At 44.8% G+C, this 22,815-nt stretch overlaps 1 long non-coding RNA gene across 1 annotated transcript in view; it reads left to right on the forward strand.

Annotated features, from left to right (window-relative positions):
* Window positions 1-219: 219 nt before the first annotated feature.
* LOC140456926 (uncharacterized) overlaps window positions 220-22,815 on the forward strand; it is an 89,499-nt gene continuing 66,903 nt past the window's right edge. The window contains exons 1-2 of the long non-coding RNA XR_011953211.1: window positions 220-283; window positions 5,642-5,765. This is a non-coding gene — a long non-coding RNA (uncharacterized lncRNA). The remainder of the gene's footprint in view (window positions 284-5,641; window positions 5,766-22,815) is intronic.

Raw genomic sequence — 22,815 nt, forward strand, 5'->3', positions numbered from 1 at the left:
AACAGAATTCTCTACTACAGAGAGATGCAACAGCACAGGCCAGGGATGTAAACTGGGATTTTCCAGATCTCTGTGGGACTCAGTGCCAATCTCCATGTGTAACCCTCACAGCATCAGTCTAATTTCCCATTCTGTCTATTTCTCTGCCTCTTGCAGGTAATCAGGAAGGTCCTGACTCAATAGACTTCCCAACTGCTGGATGGGTCGTCCATCACCTCATCGAATGCAGTGGGTCAGCTGGAGCGCAGGGAGATCTGGATCCTTCAATAAATCCTGTAGCGAGGTAATATCACTCACAGTGACCAGAGCAGAGGACATTTAAAGGGCGAGAATCTTCAGCTCACAGGACATGTTATAGATACAGTGCTGAAGGGCAAACACAGGTCATAAAGCTCCCAGTCTCAATCTCCACCCTCTTGTAAGAGGATTATTTTCCAGCTCTGCTGTCCTGAGCCTTCCTGAGACAGTATAGCGAGTTCACAGTTATCAATCCAGGCCTGTGCTGTCTCAGTGAGCATCAGTACAACAGAGGGGAAAACAGGCCTCCCTTATGTAAGTGGTATTGAAGCTTAAGATCCTTCTGTTCCCTGGTCCCTCTCATACATTCTCTGTTGTCCTATCATCGAGTCATACAGCACGGAAACTCACCTTTCAGTCCACCTTATCTGAGCCAGTGCCCTGAATGCTTCTTACTCTGAGAACAGTTCCTATCCCTGTAACTTCCTCCCTTGTCTACAATCCCACTGTATATTTAAAACCTACTCCAATGCTGAATATTCTCCCTGTCTCTGTCAACTGCTCCAATCTGAATAATGTTCCCAATCCCAGCAATCTCCTCCTTTAGTCATTACAATAATCCCTATTACTGTCAACTTGCACAATACCCACAGCCCGCCCTGTCTCTGTAGCATCCTCCAGACTTTACCAACCACTCCCATCTGTGTACCTTCCTCCAGCCCCTACAGCACATCATATCACTATCACCTTCAATCCCTATAACATTCCTGCCTCCTGTCCTTCATCACCACATGGCCCCTGAAATCATACTATCCGAACAGACCTCCCTATCTGAGTAAACTCCTCCAGTCCCTTCAGCCTTTCCTGCCAGTGTAACATGCTCCAATCCCTGCAACCCTCCCTGTGTATAGTGTTCTGAAGCCAATTTAACCTTCCCCATGTCTGCAACCGCATCCATCCTCTGTGATATCGTCTGTCGCTGTGACCTTCTCCCAACACGACAATGTTTCCTTACTCTACCTCCTGCCATCACTACTAGCCTTCCTGACTCTGTAACCTCGTAAAGCACTAATACCATCCATGTACCTGAAACATCCTCTTTATGGCTGTATCCAAGCCCACTCTGTACAGCTCCCTCTTTCTGTAACCTCCTTCTGTCTGAAGAACCATCCAGTGTCAACACCCCTCTGTATTACTAACTTCATCCAACCTCTTCCAGTTCCTCGCTATCACTGTACGTCATCCTATCCCTACTCGCCTCCTTATCACGTCATTTCATCTCTGCAAACCTCATGGTCATAATAAATCTCTTCTATCTCTACAAAATAGTCCAAATCTCAGTAAACTCTTCTCTTCCTACTCCCCTGCCTGTGCATGTAATCTCATTGAGTCTTTAGAAACATTTGCCTATGACCACTTCTGGAAAAGACGACAATATATGTTTCTCCAATGAACACTACATCCTATAATCCTCCCTGTCACAGTAACTTTCTCCAACCCATTCACACATTCCTTTTCAGTCACCTCCTCCAGCCTCCACAGGATGATTGACCATCCCTATCTCATTAAGTCTCGGTCAGACTCCAAAAGCCCCTCTATCTCTGTAACCTCCCATAGTTAATCCATCCCTTTCTATTTCTGTAACCGCCTCCATTCACTCCCTCCCTCCCTATCTCTTTCACCTCCCCCAGTCACTCCTTCTCTCCCTTCTCCTTAAGCTGACCAAATCACTCCATCCACAGCCTCCACAAATGGCGAGTCAAAGGGCCTGTTGCTGTGCTGCACTGTTGGATTTTCGAATTTCCTGGCATCTACCTGGCAGAGCCTCTCCGAATCCTAGATGTTCTGTTCAATTTCTTTGCGATTTTTTGAAATGTCAATGGTTCAACCTCAGTCTACGCCACCTCTTTCTATGAGAAAATCCCACCAACTCCAGGATCAGCTGAGTGATCCTTCTCTGACCTGCCTCCAATACAAGAATAGCTTCCCTTCGGGAACTCACACTGTTCATACTATTCGAGAGGTGGGCTGACTGGTACCTTGTATAGTTTTAGAAAGAAATCTATGTATTTTGACTCCATTCCATTTGTAATAAATGGCAGCATTTGCTTTACATTCTCAATTACCTGCTGACCCTGTAAGCTACCTTTTTCAGATTGGTACACAATGATTCCCAAAACCCTTTTGTGCAGTCAGTCTGAAACCAAACAGTGTTAGCCTGACAGTAAATCAGGAACGTGCTGGAGTGTATTATAAAGGATATGGCAATAAACGATAACTGGACACTTAGAAACAATTGGAGATGCATGATATTTTAAAAGGAGTATATTTTTAAATCTGCTGAATTCTATATTTTGGTGTCACCATAAATGGCAGAATAGGTAAGGGTGGGGGAGGCTAGTGGCAGGAGGGGTATATTTGAAATTTCAGAAGCATTTTGACAAGTTTTAACCAGGGCTGAAGAGTAGTGAGAGAGAGAATAGGGCCCCTGAAAGGTCAATGGGGCTGTCTATGAGGAATCACTGTTGATGTGGAATATCCAAATCAAATATTTTGCGTTAGGATTTACTGTGAAGAAAGATATGGAAGCTCGAAAACTTGGGAAAATACATAGTGATATCTTGAAGAGAGATTAAATTTGAGAACAGGAGGTGATGTATGTCTTAACATGCAAAAAGTTAGATAAAACCTTGGGACATGATCAGATGTATCCCAGTGCCTAGTGAGAAGCTAGGGAGGAATTACAGAGCCCTTCGCAGAGATATTTGTATCAGTGACAGCCACTATAGGCCAGTGAGACTGATGGGAGGGTAATTTGTTGGACTCGATTCTGAGAGAGGATCATCATACATTTGGAAAGGCAAGAACTCATTAGCGATAATCAACATTGCTTTGTGGGTGGAAACTGATGACTGAGTGTTTGTGGAGGTAGACAAATAACAGATCAAGGCAGAGCAATGGATGGTGTCTCCATGGACTTTAGCAAGGCCTTGGACAAGGGTCTGCATGGCAGACTTGTTATTATGTTTAGATCACACATAACCAGGGAGCGCTCACCAACTGGATACAAAACAGGATTGACGGTAAGAGACAGAGCATGTTCAGAGAGGGTTACTACACAATCTGCATGCCTGTGACCAACGGTGTGCCATGGGGTTCGGTGCTGGGTCACTGTTGTGTATCATTTATATAAACGGTTTGGATGATAATACAGGAGTCATCGTTAGCAGGTTTGTGAGTGAGACTGAAATTAGTGGTAAAGTGGACAGCGAAGAGGGTTATCTAAGAGTACAATGGGGTCAACAGTACTGCTAGACCAATGCGTTTAGGAATAACATGTGGCCAAATGCAAGATGTTGCGTATTGCTAAGGCAAACCAGGCTGGACTTGTACAGTTAATGTTCAGCCCCTGGGTAGTGTTATCAATCAGAAACCCAGGGATGCAGATACACAGTTTTCTTTTGAAAGTGGTGTCACAGGTAGACAGGCTGGTGAAGCAGGCATTTGGGATGGTTATCTTCATTGGTCAGAGCATTGAGATTAGGAGTTGGGATGTCATGTTGTGGCTGTACGGAACATTAGTGAAGCCACCATAAAGCATTATTGATTATGTGGAAAAGCACAACTGGTTCACTTATGTCCTTGAGAGAAGGGCATCTGACATTCTAACCTGAAGTGGTCACATGTGACTCCAGACCCACAGTAATATGTCAGACTCTGAGCTACCTCTGAGCAATTAGCAGTGGGGTAATGTACACTGGACCAACCGGTGACATCCTCAGCCCATGAAGGAATCAATGAAAATACATGTCCATCTCTACCTCTGCAAACCACTCCAGCTGTAACAATTCATACTGGCTTAGTAACATTGTTCAGGCCTTTGCCTCTCTCTGTAACACTGTTACTACCTCCAGCGCCTTCAACTCTCCCTGTTCCTATCATCTGATTAAACCCTGACAATGTTTCCTCTTCCTACTGCACTCACCCTGCTAGTCGACCCCTAGTGATCCCTTTTTTTAAAAAAATCCATATTTCTAAAGCATTGACTTCTTCAGAATTGTTCGGTTATTTTTGTATTCTCAGCAGCTCTTAATCAAATTTGGTAACTCCTGGGAATTACTGGGTCAAGACTGTCCGAAGTGGGGGAAGAGCATTGGTAAGGTATCGAACACCTCGATACTTGCTGTGGGCAGAAAGGGGAATCCAGAAGAAAACAGCACAAGGAGCGTGCTGTCACACCAACATCTCACCCACCCCTTCCCATGGCCACCTTCTCCCCCAAGTATAACGGAGTCTGTGGAAGGCCACATTGGTCTGTACAGCCACCTACAGACTCCCCCTCCCCCTGAGAGTGGGAGAGAGTCAGCCTCGTCTGTGACCCATCACCAATAAGATGGTGAGATAGGAAAGTTGAATTCAGTTGTCCTTCTGCCTTTTTTTACAAATTCCAATAATTCCCCGTCCAATGCCATGCCTTACAATGTAATGCTGAAAAGGGTCTAAGGACTGTCCTTCCAATTCTGTGTTCTGACTCTTATTACCCAGAATTTTGTCTCCTAATGATTGATAATCTGAGGCCACACATTTTCTTGATCATCCCATTGTTGTCCCTAGCGATGAGAGTTTCCCATCCTCCTTCCCATTCTGCCTGACTTTCCACAATATTGTGTAGCCGTGAATATTAATGCCCCACCTTTTGTTCACCCTGTGACCATGTCTCCCTGATGGTGATTAGATAGAAATCACAAGTCACACGTGCATATCCCTTATTGCAAATACTTCGTGCATTCAAATTAATAAATAGTAATTTACTCTTTAAATCACAATTTCCTCTCACAAACTTATCTGCTGATGTACAATTTTCGTTAAACTAGGCCTCTTCTGTTTCTTTCTGTTTCTCCTCAGCCACAGCCCCATGCTTCAATATTTCAATCTTTCTCTATGGAAATGGGAATTTCCTTTCAGCTTTTCCAAGTCCCTCCTTGTCTGTGTTAGTTTAAAGTACTCTACATAATCCTGGTCAACTATTCCCAGCACTGTATCATCCCATTACAATAGCTTACTCATCCCTGAGTACTGGTAGCAGTGCTCACTGCATCAGAACCACTTCTTTTGCCACCATGGTTTCATCCTAAAAACTTCCTGCACTCTGGTGATATCACTCAGTATCTCTCCATGTGGTATCCCTCGCTAGGTGGATCTAATTGCTGCCTCTGTCAGCGCCTCTCGCTCTTACACCTGGTCTGAGATCCTGAGCCAAAAGAATCCACCGAATCGCAACAGCACAGACCAGGGACGGAGACTGGGTTTTTCGTGGTCTCTGCTGGACTCAGTGCTACTCTACATGAGTTATCTTCACTGCAACAGTCTAATTTCCCATTCTGTCTTTTTCTGACTCATGCAGGTAATCAGGGTGATTCTAACTCCTGTTTCATCGATCACCTCATTGCAAATGCTTGGTCAGCCAGTGAGAGGTGGAGATGGAGATGGAGAGGGAGATCTGGAGCCTTCAGTAAATCCTGAAGCCGGTAAGATCAATCACACTAAACAGCACAGGGTGGAGGTAGTAGACTTCTATATTCAGACCCAGAAGACAGTACAAAGATACACTGCTGGGCTACATTCTAGGCTTAATTCCCACCATCTTGTGAGGGTCCTGCTTTCCCCTCCGCTGTACTGGTACTCCCTGAGACAGTACAGGAGGTCCCAGGCAACAGTCCTGGCCCATGCTGTATTAGTGACCTCTCTAATATCCTCCAGTCCCAATAATCCTTCCTCTGTTTGGAATCTTCTCTAGTCCACACAATGCTCTCTATCTCTGTCAGGTTCTCCAATCCCTAACACCCTAATCCTTAAACTTCTCCAGTAGATACTGAATTCCTTCATCCATGTAAATGCTGAGTCCTGTCTATCCCTGTAAGCTCCTCCTACCAATGCCACCCTCCATGCCAATGTGTTTTGTCTATAATCTCTCCATCCATCCCTATCTGGGTAAATGTCTCCAGTTCCTACAAACCTTCCTTATCTGTGAAAAAATTGTAACCTCGTTATCGTTCTCCAATTCTTCGATCTTAATCTATTTAAACTTCACCTGCACCCCACCAACCCGCCTGACCACAGGAACCTCTTTCAGTTTGTGCAACCCTCCCCATCTGTGTAACCGTCTCCAACCCAGCAACCTGCATTTTCTAGAGCCTAGAAGTCTTTTTATATCTGTGAACATGTTCAGTCACTACAACCTTCCATATCTCTGTTAGTATACATAATACTCTTCTCCCTGAAACACCCACTGTCTGTGCCTCTCTCTCTGGCTGCCTCTCCCTACATCCATTCCTATCTCCAGAGTATAACCCAGCTCTCTCTATCTCTGTAAATTCCACCAATTACCCAAGCCCCTTTGTCCCACTGACACTCTTGACCAGATGTAACTCCGTTTAACTCTAACATCCTTGAGATCCTGTAAGACTCCCTATCTCTGTAACCTCTACCTATCTGTTAAAACTACAACTACTGAGGAATGACTCCCTCCATTCGCCATAAGGCAGATGGAATGACAGTGAACAGATATGATCGAACTGTCATGCTGGAGATGTAGATCCAGAATGACCATCGCAGGGAACTGAATATTGAAAGGTTGTTGGGATCTCGGCAGGCTAGGCAAAAAGCCAACAAGTTGTGAAGAAAGGCTGAGGTTAATGCATCAATGAGATAGCCACGTTGAACTGAAGTCCGAAATTTGGAGGCTATTTGGGTGGAGCTGGGAATGAACAAACAGCAGCAATCATTGGCCAGAGTTCTTTTATAGGGACCAACCACTAATGGTAATGTAAATATGGTTACAGTCAGGACACTGAATGTAGTTGTAGCAAGGGCAGTACAGGAACTGTGTGTGACAGTGGTCTCCATCCCGAGTGGATAACTGATGAGTATCAGGGCTGCAATAGATGGAATCGTGGATTGTATACGAGATGGTTTTCTATAACATCATATCAAGGAGCCAACAACAAAATTGTCTATTGTAGATCAAATGCTATGTAATAATAAATATCTAATAATGCCACGATAAAGGAGTGTTGTGAACAGAGACCCATAATGTTATGCAGGACATATTGAGTTTGAGCTCAGACCATGAGATGTAGGAGCGAAGTTAGGCCATTTGGCCCATTGAGGATGCTCTGCCCTACAATCAGATCATGGCTGATCTGATGACCTTCAACTCTAATTTGCTGCCTTTTCCCAAAACACTTATTTGCCCGATTCATTAAAATCTGACCAAGTCTGTTGTGAATATTCTTAATGACCCAGCCTCAACAGCCCCCTGCAGTCAGGAATTCCCACAGAGTCTCTACCCTCTGAGTGAAGACATTCCTCCTCATCTCCATCTTAAATGGGTGAGACCTTGCTGGGATTTTCTGCCCCCTGGTTACAGATTCTCACACCATGAAACGAACTGGAGTGACAGAGATAATTCTTGAAGATGAAATGAAAATTGATGGAGTTGTGGTTAATGAGCAAGGTGATCCAAGGGTGCAGGAGGTTACAGATCGGTAGGAAAGATGTGCAGAGAAATGACAAATAGAGTTTAATCTGGACAAGTCTGAGGTCATGTCAAATTCAAGAAGAAAGTTAGCATCCTGAGGGACATTGATATACAGAAGGATCTTGGTGCAAGTCAGTAACTCCCTGAAAATGGCAACAGAAGTGTTTCAGATAGGAAAGAAAGCAAAGGGAACACTGGCCTTCATCGGTCACAACGTTGGGTATAGTGATTTGCATCTGATGTTGTAATTGTACAAAACTTCTGTTTGGCCACGTTTGGAGTACTGTGTGCAGTTCTCATCTCCACACAATAGGAAGGTTGTGGAGCCTTTGGAGAGAGTGCAAAAGGGGTTTGTCAGCATGTTGTCTGTGCTAGGTTTTTGAAGGGAGTGTTAGGTATAAGAGGAAATTAAACAAAGTTGGATTGTTTTGTGAGAGTATCAGAAGCTGACAGGCGACCAGGTACAGGAAAATAAAATTATGGCAGGGACAGGTCATGTGGATAGTCAGAATCTCTTTTCCAATGTGTAAGTTTCAAATAGTAGAGCACAGAGATTTAAGCTGAGAAAGAGGAAGTTTAAATGAGATGTGTGATACACGTTTTTAACGTAGAGAATGAAAGTTACTGAGGGAGGTCGGAGAAGCAGAAATATGAACATAGCATTGAAGTGGCATTTGGACAGAAACATGAACAGGTAGAGAATAGAGGGATATGGACTATGTGCAGGTAGATGGGACGAATTTAGAATAACATCATGGACAGCACAGCCATGGTGGCCGAAGGGCCTATTACTGTGCTGTACGGTTCTGTTTTCTAACTTCCGGGCATCTGGGCAGCATGGTGTCACAGTGGTTAGCCTTGCTGCCTCACAGCGCCGGAGACCGGGTTCAATTCCCGCCTCAGGCAACTGACTGTGTGGAGTTTGCACGTTCTCGCTGTGTCGGCGTGGGTTTCCTCCGGGTGCTCTGCTTTCCTCCCACAGTCCAAAGATGTGCAGGTCAGGTAAATTGGCCATGCTAAATTGCCTGTATTGTTAGGTAAGGGGTAAATGTAGGGGTATGTGTGGGTTGCGCTTCGGCGGGGCGGTGTGGACTTGTTGGGCCGAAGGGCCTGTTTCCACAATGTAAGTAATCTAAACTGTCAGATCCCCCCAGAATCTTGAATGTTTCATTCAATTTCTCTCTCATGTTTTCTGAATGTCAATGGGTTCAACCTCCATCTACTCCACCTCATGAGAAAATCCCTCCATTCTCAGGACCAGCTGAGTGACCCTTCACCGGCCTGCCTCCAATGTGACAATGTCGTTTCTTAGGGCACTCAGACTGCTCATAATGTTCTAGGTGTGGTCTGAATTGTACCTTATCCTAGATCTCCCTCTTTTTAGATGCCATTCCCTTTGTAATAAATGTCAGCATTTGATTTACCTTCTCTATTACCTGCTGACCCTGTGAGCTACCTTTTTCAGATTAATAAACAAGAACTTCCACAACCCTTTTCGTTGTCAGTCTGAAACCAATTACTGTTAGCCTGACAGTAAGTCAGGAGCATGCTGAAATGTGTTAGAAAGGATACGTGGACCTTAAGAAACACATTTTATACAAGAGACGTTGTTATTGAGCCTGTTGGATTTTATTTGTTGGTGTGAATATAAATGGTAGAGTAGATAAGGGTGTTGGAGATGTGGTGGTACGGAGGTTATGGATTATTTGAATTTTCAGAAGCCTTTGCACAAGTTTCAAGAAGGGCTAAAGAGTAACCTGGTAGAGAATAGGGCCCGTTAAAGATCAATGAACTCACCTATGTGTGGAACCAGGGGAGATGGTGAGATCTTAGCAAAAAAAAATCTTGTCAGTATTTACTATGGAGGAAGACATGGAAACTCGGGAGCTTGGGGAAATAAATAGTGATGTCTTGGAAAGAATCCTCAACAGAGAAGAGAAAGTGCTGTAATCTTAAAACAAATAAAGGTCGATCAATCCTCAGGAGCTCATTAGGTCGATCCTGGAACATCGTGGGAAGCTAGGGAAGAGATAGCAGTCTCCCTAACAGAGATATTTACATTATCAACAGACGCAGTGAGGTTCTGGAAGACTAGAGGGCGGCTAATGCTGTTCCATCACTTTAAGCTGAAGGGAAAAACCAGGAAATTACAGCCCGGTGAAGGGTAAGTTGTTGGAGGAGCTTCTGAGAGAAAGGAGTTACGTATATTCGGAAGGGCAAGGGCTGATTAGAGATAGTCAACATGGCTTTGTGAGAGGATAACAGTGTTTCACAAACTGGATTGACTCTTCGAGGTGGTGGAGACAGTGAGGTCTGCAGATGCTGGAGATCAGACGTGAGAGGGTTTTGCTGGAAAAGCACTGCAGGTCCGGCAGCATCTGAAGAGCAGGAAAATCGACATTTCCGACCGGAGCCCTTCAACAGGAATGAGGAGGTTGCCAAGAGATAGATGAATGTAGAGCAGTCAATGTTGTCCACACGGACCTCAGCAAATAATTTGACAAGATTCCAAGGGATGTAGAACGTCTAGTCAAGAGGAAGAAGGAAGCTGACTTAAGGTTGAGGAAGCAAGAATCGAGTAGAACTCTAGAGGGTGTCTCCGTGGTTAACACTGCTACCTCCTAGCACCAGGGAGCTGATTTTCATTCCAGCCCCCGGCGACTGTATGTGGAGTTTGCATGTTCTCCCATCATCTGCGTTTGTTTTCTCCCAGTGCTCCGCTTTCCACCGGCATCCCTAAGATGTGCAGGTTAGGTGAATCAGCCGTGCTAAATTACCCGTAGTTTTCAAGGATGTGTAGGCTTGGGCATTTTAGTCATGGAAAGTGTCGAGTAATATGGTGGGGGAATGGGTCTGGGTGGGATACTCTTTGGAGTCTTGGTATGGAGTTGTTGGGCCAAATTGCCTGTTTCCACACTGTAGGGATTCTCTGAAGGTACCAGGAAGGAACTGAAGAATGGACTTAGGACAGCTTGAGGGGGCATGAAAAAGCTTTGTTGGGAAGGATTAAGGAAAACTGTAAGGCATTCTCCACTTACATGAGGAACAAGAGCATGGCCAGAGTGAGGGTAAGGCTGATTAGGGATAGTGGAGGGAACTTGTGTTTGGAGTTGGAGGAGGTAGGGGAGGTCCTTAATAAATACTATGCCTCAGTATTTACGACTGAGATGGACCTTGTCATTTGTGAGGACAGCATGAAAAGGACTGATACATGTTTACAGGTTGATGTTAAGAAGGAGGATGAGCTGAGAATTTTGTAATACTTGGAATAAATAAGTCTGTCGCACCCGAAGGGATATGTCCAAAGTTACGACAGGAAGCGAGGGAAGACATTGTTGTACCTTTGGCGATGACCTTTGCACCCTCACTGTCCACTGGAGTCATACCAAATGATTGGAGGGTGGCAAATTTTATTCCCTTGTTCAGGAAAGGTAATAGGGATAATCTTGGGAATTACAGACCTGTCATCCTTATGTCTGTGGTGTGCAGATTATTGAGGACGACTCTGAGAGACATGATTTATGATTCATTAGAGATAGTCAGCATGGGATTTGTAATGGGCAGATCATGCCTCAAATCTTATTGAATCCTTCGAGAATGTGACACAACACGTTTATGGCTAATTCAGAAATTACGGAGGCATGGGATACAGGGAAACCTGTCTGTCTGGATACAGAATTCCTGGCTCACAGAAGACAGAGGGTGATGGAAGATGGAAAGCATTCATCCTGGAGCTCGGTGACCATTGGTGTTCTGCAGGGATTTGTTCCGAGAACCCTGCTGTTTGTGATTTTTATAAATGACTTGGATGTGGGTGTGAAAGGGTGGGTCAGTAAGTTTGCCACTGTCACAAAGGTTGGTGGAGTGGTGGATAATGTGAAGGGCTGTTGTAGGTTGCAACAGGACATTGAGAGGATGCAGAGCTGGGCTGAGAAGTGGCAGATGGAGTTCAGTCTGGAAAAATGTGAAGTGATTCATTTTGGAAGGTCGAATTTGATTTTAGATTACAGAGTTAAAGGTGGGAACCTTGGCAATGTAGAGGAACAGAAGGATCTTGGGTTACATGTCCATAGATCCCTCAAAGTTGCCACCCAAGCTGATAGGGTTGTTTAGAAAGAATATGTTGTGTTGACTTTTCTTAGCTGGGGGAATTGAGGTTTAAATCCATGAGGGTATGCTGCAGCTCTATAGAGCCCTGGTTAGACCCCACTTGGAATATTGTGTTCAGTTCAGGTTCCCTCATTACAGAAAGGATGTGGAAGCTTTAGAGATGGTAAAGAGGAGATTTACCAGGATGCTGCCTGGACTGGAGAGCATGTCTTATGAAGAAAGGTTGAGGGAGGTAACGCTTTTCTCATTGGTGTGAAGAAGGGTGAGGGGTAACATGGTCCAGGTGAACAAGATGGTGTAAGGCGTAGACAGTGAATAATGCGAGACTTCACTTTTGCATGGCATAAATGGCTATTATGAGGGAGAATGATTTTAAGTGATTGGAGGATGGTTAAGGGGAGATGTAAGAGGTAGGTTTTTTACACAGTGGCTGGTGGGTGGAATGCACTGACAGCTGTGGTAGTAAAATTAGATACATTAGGTACATTTAGTAGACTTTTGGATAGGCACATGGATGATCGTAAAATGAAGGGTATGTAGTAAGTTTGACCTTACAGTCGGATAAATTATTGGCATGGCATCATGACCAAAGGGTTTTGTGCTGTACTGTTCTGTGTTCTACCTTCCATGTGGTAAACTGGGTAATAAGCTCAGATCAATGCAAAAGGATAAGGCATTCAGGAGGAGCTAGTCAACTGGATACAAAATTGGCTTGATGGTAGAAGACAGAGGGTGATGGGAGACATGTTATTTTTCTGACTGGAGGCATGTGACCAGCGGTGTAGTCGGTCCACTGTTATTTATCATTTGGATAAATGGTTTGGAAGGGAATATTGGTTTCCTGGTAAGTAAGTGTTTTTGGGTGACACTGAAATTGGTGGTAAAATGAGCAGTGAAGAAGGTTATCTCTGATACAACAAGATGAACAATACTGCTGGGTTAGTGGGCTGAAGAATAGCAGATGGAGTTTAATTAGATAAATGTGAAGTGTTCCATTTTGGTGAAACAAACCAGGGTGGGACTTGCACAGTTAATGTTCGAGCCCTGGGTCGTGTGGTCAATCAGTGAACCAGGGGTGCAGGTACACAGTTTTTTGAAAGTGGTGTCACAGGTACACAGGCTGGTGAATCAGGCGTTTGGGATGGTTACCTTCATTGGGCAGAGCATTGAAAGGAGAGTTGGGATGTCATATTGTGGATCCGTTGCTCCCGATGCGGTCTCCTCTACATTAGGGAGACTGGACATCTCCTAGCATTGCGCTTTAGGGAACATCTCTGGGACACCCGCACCAATCAACCACACCGCCCTGTGGCCCAACATTTCAACTGTGGTTGTCAGTGACAGAAATATCTCCGTGAGGGACTACACATACCTGGGTGTCACCGAGACGGTGACCCTGTGAGGGAGCAGAGTGGAGTGGAAGCAGGAGAGACATATCTTTCTGCTGCTGTGATCCCCTGCATTGATTTTGAAAAAAACATAAGCGTCTTCACAGAAGAAAAAGTGAGTTCATTTGCTCATAATAAACCGTTACTTGCTGTAAATTGCAGCAAATTGACATTTTCTTTCCTGGAAGCAGGGCTGAAGGCTGATGTATCAGGAGTAAATGAAAGTCTGAATCAGTATCATAAAGAATCTCAGTCAGCTACAGGCCGATAAGCGAATGCATGTTAAACGTATGCCACTGTTATTAACTTTACACAACGTAATTCATTGAGTAAGACTAAACACGTTTCAGCTTAAGTCATGGTAGTGCCGGTTGGTCAAAGGAAAACGTTTTCTGTTACATTGGGAAGTCATAGCCCCTGCTGGTGTTCGAGACAAACACCGGGTCATTTAATGACTGGAGATTCTGTAAGACATCTATGATGCTGAGAGTTAGGTGGATAACACAGACAGGGAGGGGATCACACTGCTGTCATAACGGCCTGTAAGAAGGAAGGGAATGGGTGATCATTCAAGAGATACAATCTGGGAATACAGGATTACCCTGGGCGGAGAGGGGTGGTGAGACTCCCTCCCAATTCAGTTTCACAGTTTGGAAGCTGATGAAGGTGCTGGCTGCTCAGGGGAGGACAGTCAGACCCATGTCTGTGATAACACAAGCGGCCTGACTGTACAGGAGGGGAGGGAGAAGGAAGAAGGAGCAATAGGCACAGGCCAGTCAGGAAATTGAAGAAGGTGTCAGTGGTTCTGTGACTGTCGATGTAATTGCAGGATAGTGGGGTCAAGAATGTCACTGCGTCCATCAAGTCTGCTCCACCATTCAATTTTGACTGATCGGTTTTTCAAGCCCGTTTTCCTTCTTTCCCCCTTTGATCTCATGGCGATCAAGAACTTTTCTACATTTGTTTTAAATCTACTCAATGACTTTGCATCCACAGCCATCTGTGACAATGAGTTCCACAGATTCCCCACTCTCTGGGCGAAGACATTTCCCTTTATCTCCGATCTGAAAGGTTTTCCCTTTTCTCGAATGCTGTGCCCTTTGTTACTCATCTCTCCTGTCAATGGAAACATCTTCCCAACGTCCACTCTGCCCAAGCCACTCAGTTTCTGTAAGTTTCAATCAGAACTCCCCTTGTCCCTCTAAACTCCATCATGTATAGTGCCAGAGCCCTCAAACATTCCTCATCTTTTAAGCCTTTCATTCCTGATATTTTTCTTGTGAACTTCCTTTAGACGTGCAACAGGTCCAATGCATCCTTCCTGATGTATGGGGTCCAAAGTATAAGATATTCAGAAATGATATAAAGGAAAGAAAAGGATGAAGGGTCGAAGTATTGGTTCAGGATAGTGTTAGTTAATGAGTCTGAGAGAAAGGGGATGCCTCCAATTTCAGAATGAATTTTGCTGGAGCTATAGAACATAAAGTATAAAGTTATGTGGTGACGGACCGTCTGTGGGCTGCCATCTAATGGAAAAGGTACAGAAATGGCAGCGTGATCGTGTTGAGAAACTTGCATTATCCAGATACAGACTGGGATACTGACCGTGTCTGGGCAGTGACGGATTGCATGGAGGAGAGCTTACTGCAGGAGTATGTGCCCACTCCAAGGGAAAATGTACAGTTGAACCTTGGAAAAGTGGTGGGGAAAGTGGAACCAGTATCAGGTAGGAATATTTTCAGGCACGATGATCATTTTATTGTAACGTTCAGAATGACGGAAGAGAATACTATGCATTGACTGAGTTTGAGAAAAATCAATCGACTGGGAGATGCCTTCATTGGGGCAAGAATGAATCTGGGAAGTTATGACCAGAACACCAAGTTGGTCAGAAAAATACAAATTGAATAATGGGGTCCCTTCAATGGCTTGGGCCCGTTCGAGGAATAGTTCCTCACACTGGAAAGGCAGGGTAAACAAACCCAACGCTCCCTCGATGACAATGGAGCAAAAGGTTAAGGTGGAGAAGAACAATTGAATAGCTGTCAGATAGAGAACACAATTGTGAACCAGGAGAAATGTTGAAGGTTTAGGGTAGAGATGGTAGAGCGAAGAAATTTATGAGGAAACAGAGAGCCAACATAAAGTTATCCGACCTCTAAGGGAGCGTGCGAAAAGGTGGAGCAAGGCTGATCCAACACTTGAAAGAGGATTTTTACTGAGAAGAAGGGAAATGGCTGAGTGTGAGATGAATACTTCATCTCTGTCTTTACATAAGTGGCCGAACCCACCCAGGTCATGTTGACAGAGGAGGAAACTCTGTCACTAGAAACGTTCAAAATTGATGACGAATATCTTTGTGGCACAGGCAACAAACATGTTTCACCGTTTTTCCCTCGATATGAGTGACATTAAATCATTCATTCATCCATTCATGGAATAAAGGGGACTGCATCAATTTGGACACAAAATTGACTGATTGGTAGGGAATCGAGAGGAATGGTCACTAGATTTTTAATTCAGGCTGGAGAAAGATTTTCTGTAAAGATCCGCAGGATTCAATTTTGGGGACCTCATTCATTTTGATATGTATGAACGATGTACATCTGGTGTGCAGGGACCCTCTCAAAGTTTACGGTTGACACAGCACTTAAATTGTAAACTGTGAGGCAAACCTTACAGAACTCTAAACCTACATCGCCAACTTCTTCGAAACAGTAGAGAGGTGATTGATGAAGTTTGGCACATTGAAACATGAGACAATGCAAATTTCCAGCACGAATATTAAAAGACAACATAAAATAGGCAGGAATACAGAAGCACAGTATGTGCAAAGACCATTGAAGTTTGTAGCACATTAAACATAGGTAAAGCATGCAGTGTTCCTGTCTTTATAAATACTGGTAGTTCAAGAGTAAAGAGGTGATGTTGAACTTGCATCAAACACACTCGACTTCGAGTAACTTGCAGGTGGTGTTTGACACAGACGAATCACAACTTTGGTGATTGCTTTGGCCATGAGCTGATTTCTGACATCATGCCCTGACCATTATTAACTTTAACTACTCACTGCTCCAGAATGTACTTCACTGGCTGAACCCATCTGTTGTTTGAACCTTGAACTGTGAAATACAGACTTAATGATGACAACAACCTGCTGCTGACACTCTCGGGTTGAAACCTGCAGAAGCAAATCTGATTCGAAATCAGACCAAAATCCCATCCATCTGACATTGCTGTGCATGCTGATCTATATCGCTATTGTGTGTGGCAATGCCTTTATTTTAATATTCCCAAACACTTTCACTCATCTGTCCATGAAACTTCCCTCAGTCTCTCTGTGTCAATTATCCAAAACCCTGCCGTTAGTCATATTTAACCTCGTTTCCTTTAAGTATATTTTCTCTCAAGCAATGATTTTCACATTCAACCACCTTAAATACGCCCCCCCCAAGCACGCGCGCGCGCACACACACTCACACACACACGCCCTTGATGTGTGTATCGTTCCCATATGAGAGTAAAGTTTTGCAATACTCCTCATGCGAGGCAGATGATCCAGTTTACTGAGCAATGCACTGGCATAGTCTGCACAGCTCTCTATGTTGGTCTTCTCCCAGTTTCTGCTGCTTGAAGTGTTCTGTGAAAACGAATCGGAATTTTATGAATAAACCATTTCAGCTGATATGAAAATACCTTTGTTCAATGTTCTCATTCTTATAATTTTATGCTCTAAAGGTTTAATCCTCCAGTTAGACCCATCACCCAGTCTTTTTCTCCACATTTCTACAGCATGTTCTCAGTTAATTAACTGTCTGTTTCTTTATTTAAAGTGAATCTCTCTGTCTCTCTGCATCTTTCCCTGGCCTTGGTTATTGGCTCTCTAGTGTATGCGGACATTGTGAAGCTCAGAGACAATGAAATGGTGTGTGTCAGGCTGTTCACTTCCCAGTGTGTGCCATGTGGTGTTCCACGGATGGGGGAAGGTGATGTGTGTCAGGTTGTTGTTACTGATGTGTCCCATGTGGTGCTGCATGGACAGGGCTGTGCGAGTCAGGCTATTGTTCACTTCCTGGTGTGTGACCAACTAGGAGAAAAGGAGGACTGCAGATGCTGGAGACCAGAGTTGAAAAGTGTGGTGCTGGAAAAGCGCAGCATGCCAGGCAACATCCGAGGAGCAGGAGAATCGACGTTTCGGTCATAAGCCCTTCTTCAGGAATGAGGCTGCTGTGCCATGCGGCCTGAGATAAAAGTTGGGAGGGTATTAGGGAGAGGGGCGCTGGAAATACGACAGGTGGAATGCGGTGAGGGTGAGCGTGATAGGCCGGACAGGGGTTGGGCCATGAGGTCGGGTAGAAGATTACAGGTTAAGAGGGCGGTGCTGAATCCGGGGATTGGGACTGAGATAAGGTAGAGAGAGGGGAAATGAGGAAGCTGGAGATTTGTACATTCATCCCGTGTGTTTGGAGGCTTCCTAGGCGGAAGATGAGGCGCTCTTCCTCCAGGTGTCATGTAGCCAGAGTCTGGCAATGGAGCAGGCCAAGGACCAGCATGTCCTTGGTGGAGTGGGAGGGGGAGTTAAACTGTTCAGCCACGGGAGGTTGGGTTGGTTGGTGCGTGTGTTCCAGAGGTGTTCTTTGAAACCTTCTATAAGTAAGCAGCCTGTATCCTCAAGGTAGAGGAGACCACATTGGGTGCAGCGGATACAGTATTTGATGTGTGTGGAGGTGCAGGTGAATTTTTGATGGATATGGAAGGATCCATTGGGACCTTGGGGGGAGGTGAAGGGGGAAGGGGTGGGCGCAAGTGTTGCACTTCTTGTCATTGCAGGGGAATGTGCCTGGAGTGGAGGTTGGGTTGGTGGAGGGTGTGGACCTGACGAGGGTGTCACGGAGGGAGTGGTCTTTCCGGAATGCTGATACGGGTGGGGAGGGAAATATATCCGTGGTGGTGGGGTCTGTTTGGTGGTGGCAGAAATGACCGAGGATGATACGATGTATCCGAAGGTTGGTGGGGTGGAAGGTGAGGACCAATGGGGTTCTGTTCTGGTAGAGATTGGAGGGGTGGAGTTCAATGGTGGAGGTGTGGGAAGTGGAGGAGATGCGGTGGAGAGCATCGTCAACCATGTCTGAGGGGAGATTGCAGTCTTTGAAGAAGGAGGCCATCTGGGTTTTTCGGTATTGGAATTGGTCCTCCTGGGAGCAGATGCGGCGGAGGTGAAGGAATTGGGAATATGGGATGGCGTTTTTACAGGGGGAAGGGTGGGAGGAGTTGTAATCTCGGTAGCTGTGGGAGTCGGTCGGTTCATAGCAATGTCTGTGTTGAGTCGGTCGCCCGAGAAAGGAATGGAGAGGTGTAGGAAGGGGAGGGAGGAGTCTGAGATGATCCAGGTAAATTTGAGGTCGGGGTGGAAGGTGTGAGTATAGTGGATGAATTGTTCAGCCCCCTCGTGGGAGCACGAGTTAGCGCCAATACAATCATCGATGTAGCGGAGGAAAAGGTGCTAGTGTTAGTGTAGCTTTGCAAGACGGACTGTTCCACATATCTGACGAAGAGGCAGGCATAGCTGGGGCCCATGAGGGTGCCCATGGCTACTCCTTTGGTTTGGATGAAATGGGCGGAATCGAAGGAGAAGTTAGGACCAGTTCAGTCAGTCGAAGGAAGGTGTCAGTGGAATGGTACTGGTTGGGTCGGTGGGAGAGGAAGAAGCTGAAGGACTGGAGGCCTTCTTAAGGGCGGGTGGAAGTCTATAGGGACTGGATGTCCATCGTGAAGATAAGGCGTTGGGGGCCGGGAAGCAAAAATCTTAGAGGAGGTGGAAGGCATGGGTGGTGTTCCGAACGTAGGTGGGGTGTTCTTCGACTAAGGGGGACAGGACAGTGTCGAGGTATGCAGAGGTAAGTTCGGTGGGACAGGAGCAGGCTGAGGCAATGGGTTGGCCGGGGCAGTCAGGTTTGTGGATTTTGGGTAGGAGGTAGAAACGGGTGGTGCGGGGTTGTGGGACTGAGTTTAGAGGCGATGGATGGGAGGTCCCCTGGCGTGATGAGGTTCTGGATGATCTGGTAGATGATGGTTTGGTGGTGGGAGGTGGGGTCATGGTCAAGGGGGCAGTAGGAGGAGGTATCCACGAGTTGGTGTCTAGCTTCAGCGGTGTAAGTATCGGTGCGCCAAACTACCATTGTGCCTCCCTTATCTGCCGGTTTGATGGTGAGGTCAGGGTTGGAGTGGAGGGAGTGGGGGGCTGCGCGTTGTGAGGGTCACACACTTCGCGGCGTGTCCCATGTGGTGCTCCATGTTCGGTGGGGGTGGGTGTGTATCGGGCTGCTGTCCACTTCCCCGTGTATCCCATTCGGTGCTCCATGTTGGATCGGGGTTTCAGCAGTTTTGACTCACGTCTTTGAAAGATGATCTGTTCCTGTCCACTGAACGTCTGACGTCTGTGTTTGTCCCTCTGAGTGGAACGTGTGGTCAGTAACACAATGAAGCCCCTTGACTATTGTTGTAAAGGACCAGGTGTCTAACATCTCTGACAATGCTGTCACTTTAGAAAGGTTATTTGCTCCTTTTCTTGAAAGGGAGATCTTAAAGGTCGACACTGCCTACTGCAACCGGCTGAAGTAAATAACTTAGGAGGCTTTTTGGATTTTTTTAAAAATCGTGATAACAATGGTCAGCTGGCACAGGACAGGCTTTCCAGTTTTTCTGAGTTGTGACAATCACCAGATGCCTGGGATGGGAGAAGGGATGGACGCTTCAGCAAATGATCCCTTGCTGCTATTCTCTCTGAAATCTGTCTTGATGCTGTTTGCTCCTGGATTGGAGAACTACATGCAATACTGACTGGCCTTGGATGTGTCTTTTTGGCAAGGGCTGAGTTTATGAGATGTTAGTACATTGGAACATTTCATTAGTAGAAGGTACTGTATCCATTATTCTATTAAGATTTCCAGTAGTAAAGTTATTCTACATCCCTCTTCCTTTTTGTATGGGTTTTTATTAGAGTGCTTAAATAAATTGTGTCTTGCTTTAAGCTCTGTGCTTTGATGAGCCGAATCGCATCTGGAACACCCATTTCACATCTACCTTTACTATAAGACAAGGTTAGCGTCCAGGCTATCAACTTAAACTATTTTAAGGCAGTCTGGTCTGGTCCATAGCCTGATTCGATACCGACCACCCCAAATTGGGTTCAGAACGTTAATCCCTACCATCTGGAAACAGGCCATTTGGCCCATCTATCCAAAACAACCTTCTGTGAGAAAAGGAGAGATGATTATAGCTTTAGCTTGGCATTTTAAGTTTGGTGGAAACGCCATCAGGATTTTTGGAAATGGGTAAAATTCAATTGTAGATGAGGCAGCTTGAACAGTAAAAGGAATTGAATCAGTTTGAAATATGATTATGAGCATAATCAAAAGAAAAGTAGAGGAAGAATAAAGACAGAAAAATAAAGAAGAAAGGTTGAAAGAGAGAGACTTTCAACGTCAAATGTTAACAATTTGAGTAGAAAGTCGACTTAGAAGGCAGAGATGAATGTAGATGCTAGGCTGAGATGGGAGGATATTGAGCAGAAGCAAACCTATGGTAGCCAAAGGTCTGATGTGGATCTGTTTAAATGCATCCAGGCATTGTCTACATTTGATGAGAAGGATGCGAAAGCCTTTTTAATTTTATTTGAGGAAGTGGCTAAACGAATGCACTGACCAGTAACCGTATCAATTTAGTTGATCCAAACAAAGCTGGTAGATATAAGGAGTGAGGTATTTGCAACACTATCAGAGGAGGTATCTGACCAGAATAAGGAGGTGAAGAAACACATCTGAAGTGTATATGAGCTTAGGCCAGAAGCCCACAGACAGCGTTTTAGGAATCTAAAATAGCATCCCTGGTTAAACATACATTGAGATTGAAAGGATCAAACAAAGTAATTTTGAAAGGTGCATAAGGGCATTAAATGCAGAGCAAAAGTATGGCACTCTTAGAGAGATTCTTACTTGGGAGGAGTTCAAAGATTCGCCTCCTCCAGTTGTGAGAACTCGTGTGGAAGAGCTAGAATGGCAAGATTAGAATCAGAAATGACTGATGATTATCCATAAATCAAAGTTTGGCTTCTGTTAGGGATTGAGAAGCATGTGCATGATCTTTTTAAAACATATACCTGTGAGAGTAAGGTTTATTGGTGTAGGCCAGGGGTAGCAGGTGAGGAGGTTACAGCATTAAGAGGTAAGGAGGCATGTCAATCTTTTCAGCTGAGACATGACAAGATATGTCATTCAGAAGGTCGACTGGAGAGATGAGATTTGCTCAATTATGTAACGTGTAGTTGGAGTGTCTGGTGAAACCATCAACAGAAATATTTTACAGTTGGGAAGGAGGCCTTGAGCTTGGTGTTGGCGTTACAATATTTCAGCATTTAAGTTGCCAACAACGTTGTCTGAGACAAATAGAAATACTGATCGTAACAACTAAATATTTTTGGAGAAATTTAAGGCGAAAACTTCCAGTCTGTTCAGATAGAATTTATTGTTGCTGCCATTCAATGTAGAAGTTATACAGGTGACAGGGCGAGAAACCGTACTTGCTGATAAGGTGTCAAGACTTGGATGAAGAAAGGCAGAGGCGTTTTGTGACTGGAGTAAACTGACAGAAATAGAATGGAGTTGTGAATGTTTGCATGCTTAGTGTAGAAGCAATATATATGTATCATAGTCCACTATAACAATAAGAATAAGGGGTTTAAAATGAGGCTATCTTTGTATATTGATGGTTCATTTTTCTTTCAAAGGGGGAGTTATGACTATACTGTCACTTTAAAAAGGTTATTTTCTCGTGGGTTTCTTTTTGAAGAGAGGTCTTAAGGACAGAGATGCCAAATTGGCGCCTGGAAATAGCAGAAGTAAATAACTGAGGAGGCCTTTAGGTTTTATTAAAACGGTGTTAACAATGGAAAGGCAGTTGTCAGCTCTCCCAGAGCAGGTCATCTTGTTTTGTTTCTAGCGGCAGCGTTTAGAAGCTGCTGATGATCCCAGAAGGGTTGGAAGTTTCAATGCATGATCCCAATCTGCTCTTCTCCTTGAAAACTCTCTTGAAGTTTCTTCCTCCTGGATTGGAGAACTGCACGTAAGATTTGTGTATGAATTTACCTTTTCGTCAAGAGGCATGTTTATGGGGTGTTCCTGTATTAGGACAGTTAATGAATAGAAGGTGATGTACCTATTGTTTGCACACATTTTCCAGTAGAGAAGCTATCCCCAATTGTTCTTCTCTTTGATTGTGTTTTAACTAGACCGTTTGAATTGATTGCATTCTGCTTAATGTTGAGAGGGTTGACCAGTCACAACACATCTGGAGCATCCAATTCACATCTATGTTTTAAAAAAGGAAAATATGATGAGGGGGTCTGATCTGGTCTATAACATTTCCAGTTGAGGGGTTTCTGTTTGTGTCCTGTTATTGAAACGTTAGCAGAGGTGCTGGGGATAGTATGCTCGAGGACGTGCTGTGAGCTGCCTCAGGCATTCAGAGATGCCTGAGTATTTT

The sequence above is a fragment of the Chiloscyllium punctatum genome, chromosome 31, assembly GCF_047496795.1.
Source record: "Chiloscyllium punctatum isolate Juve2018m chromosome 31, sChiPun1.3, whole genome shotgun sequence".
Taxonomy (NCBI): Eukaryota; Metazoa; Chordata; class Chondrichthyes; order Orectolobiformes; family Hemiscylliidae; genus Chiloscyllium; species Chiloscyllium punctatum.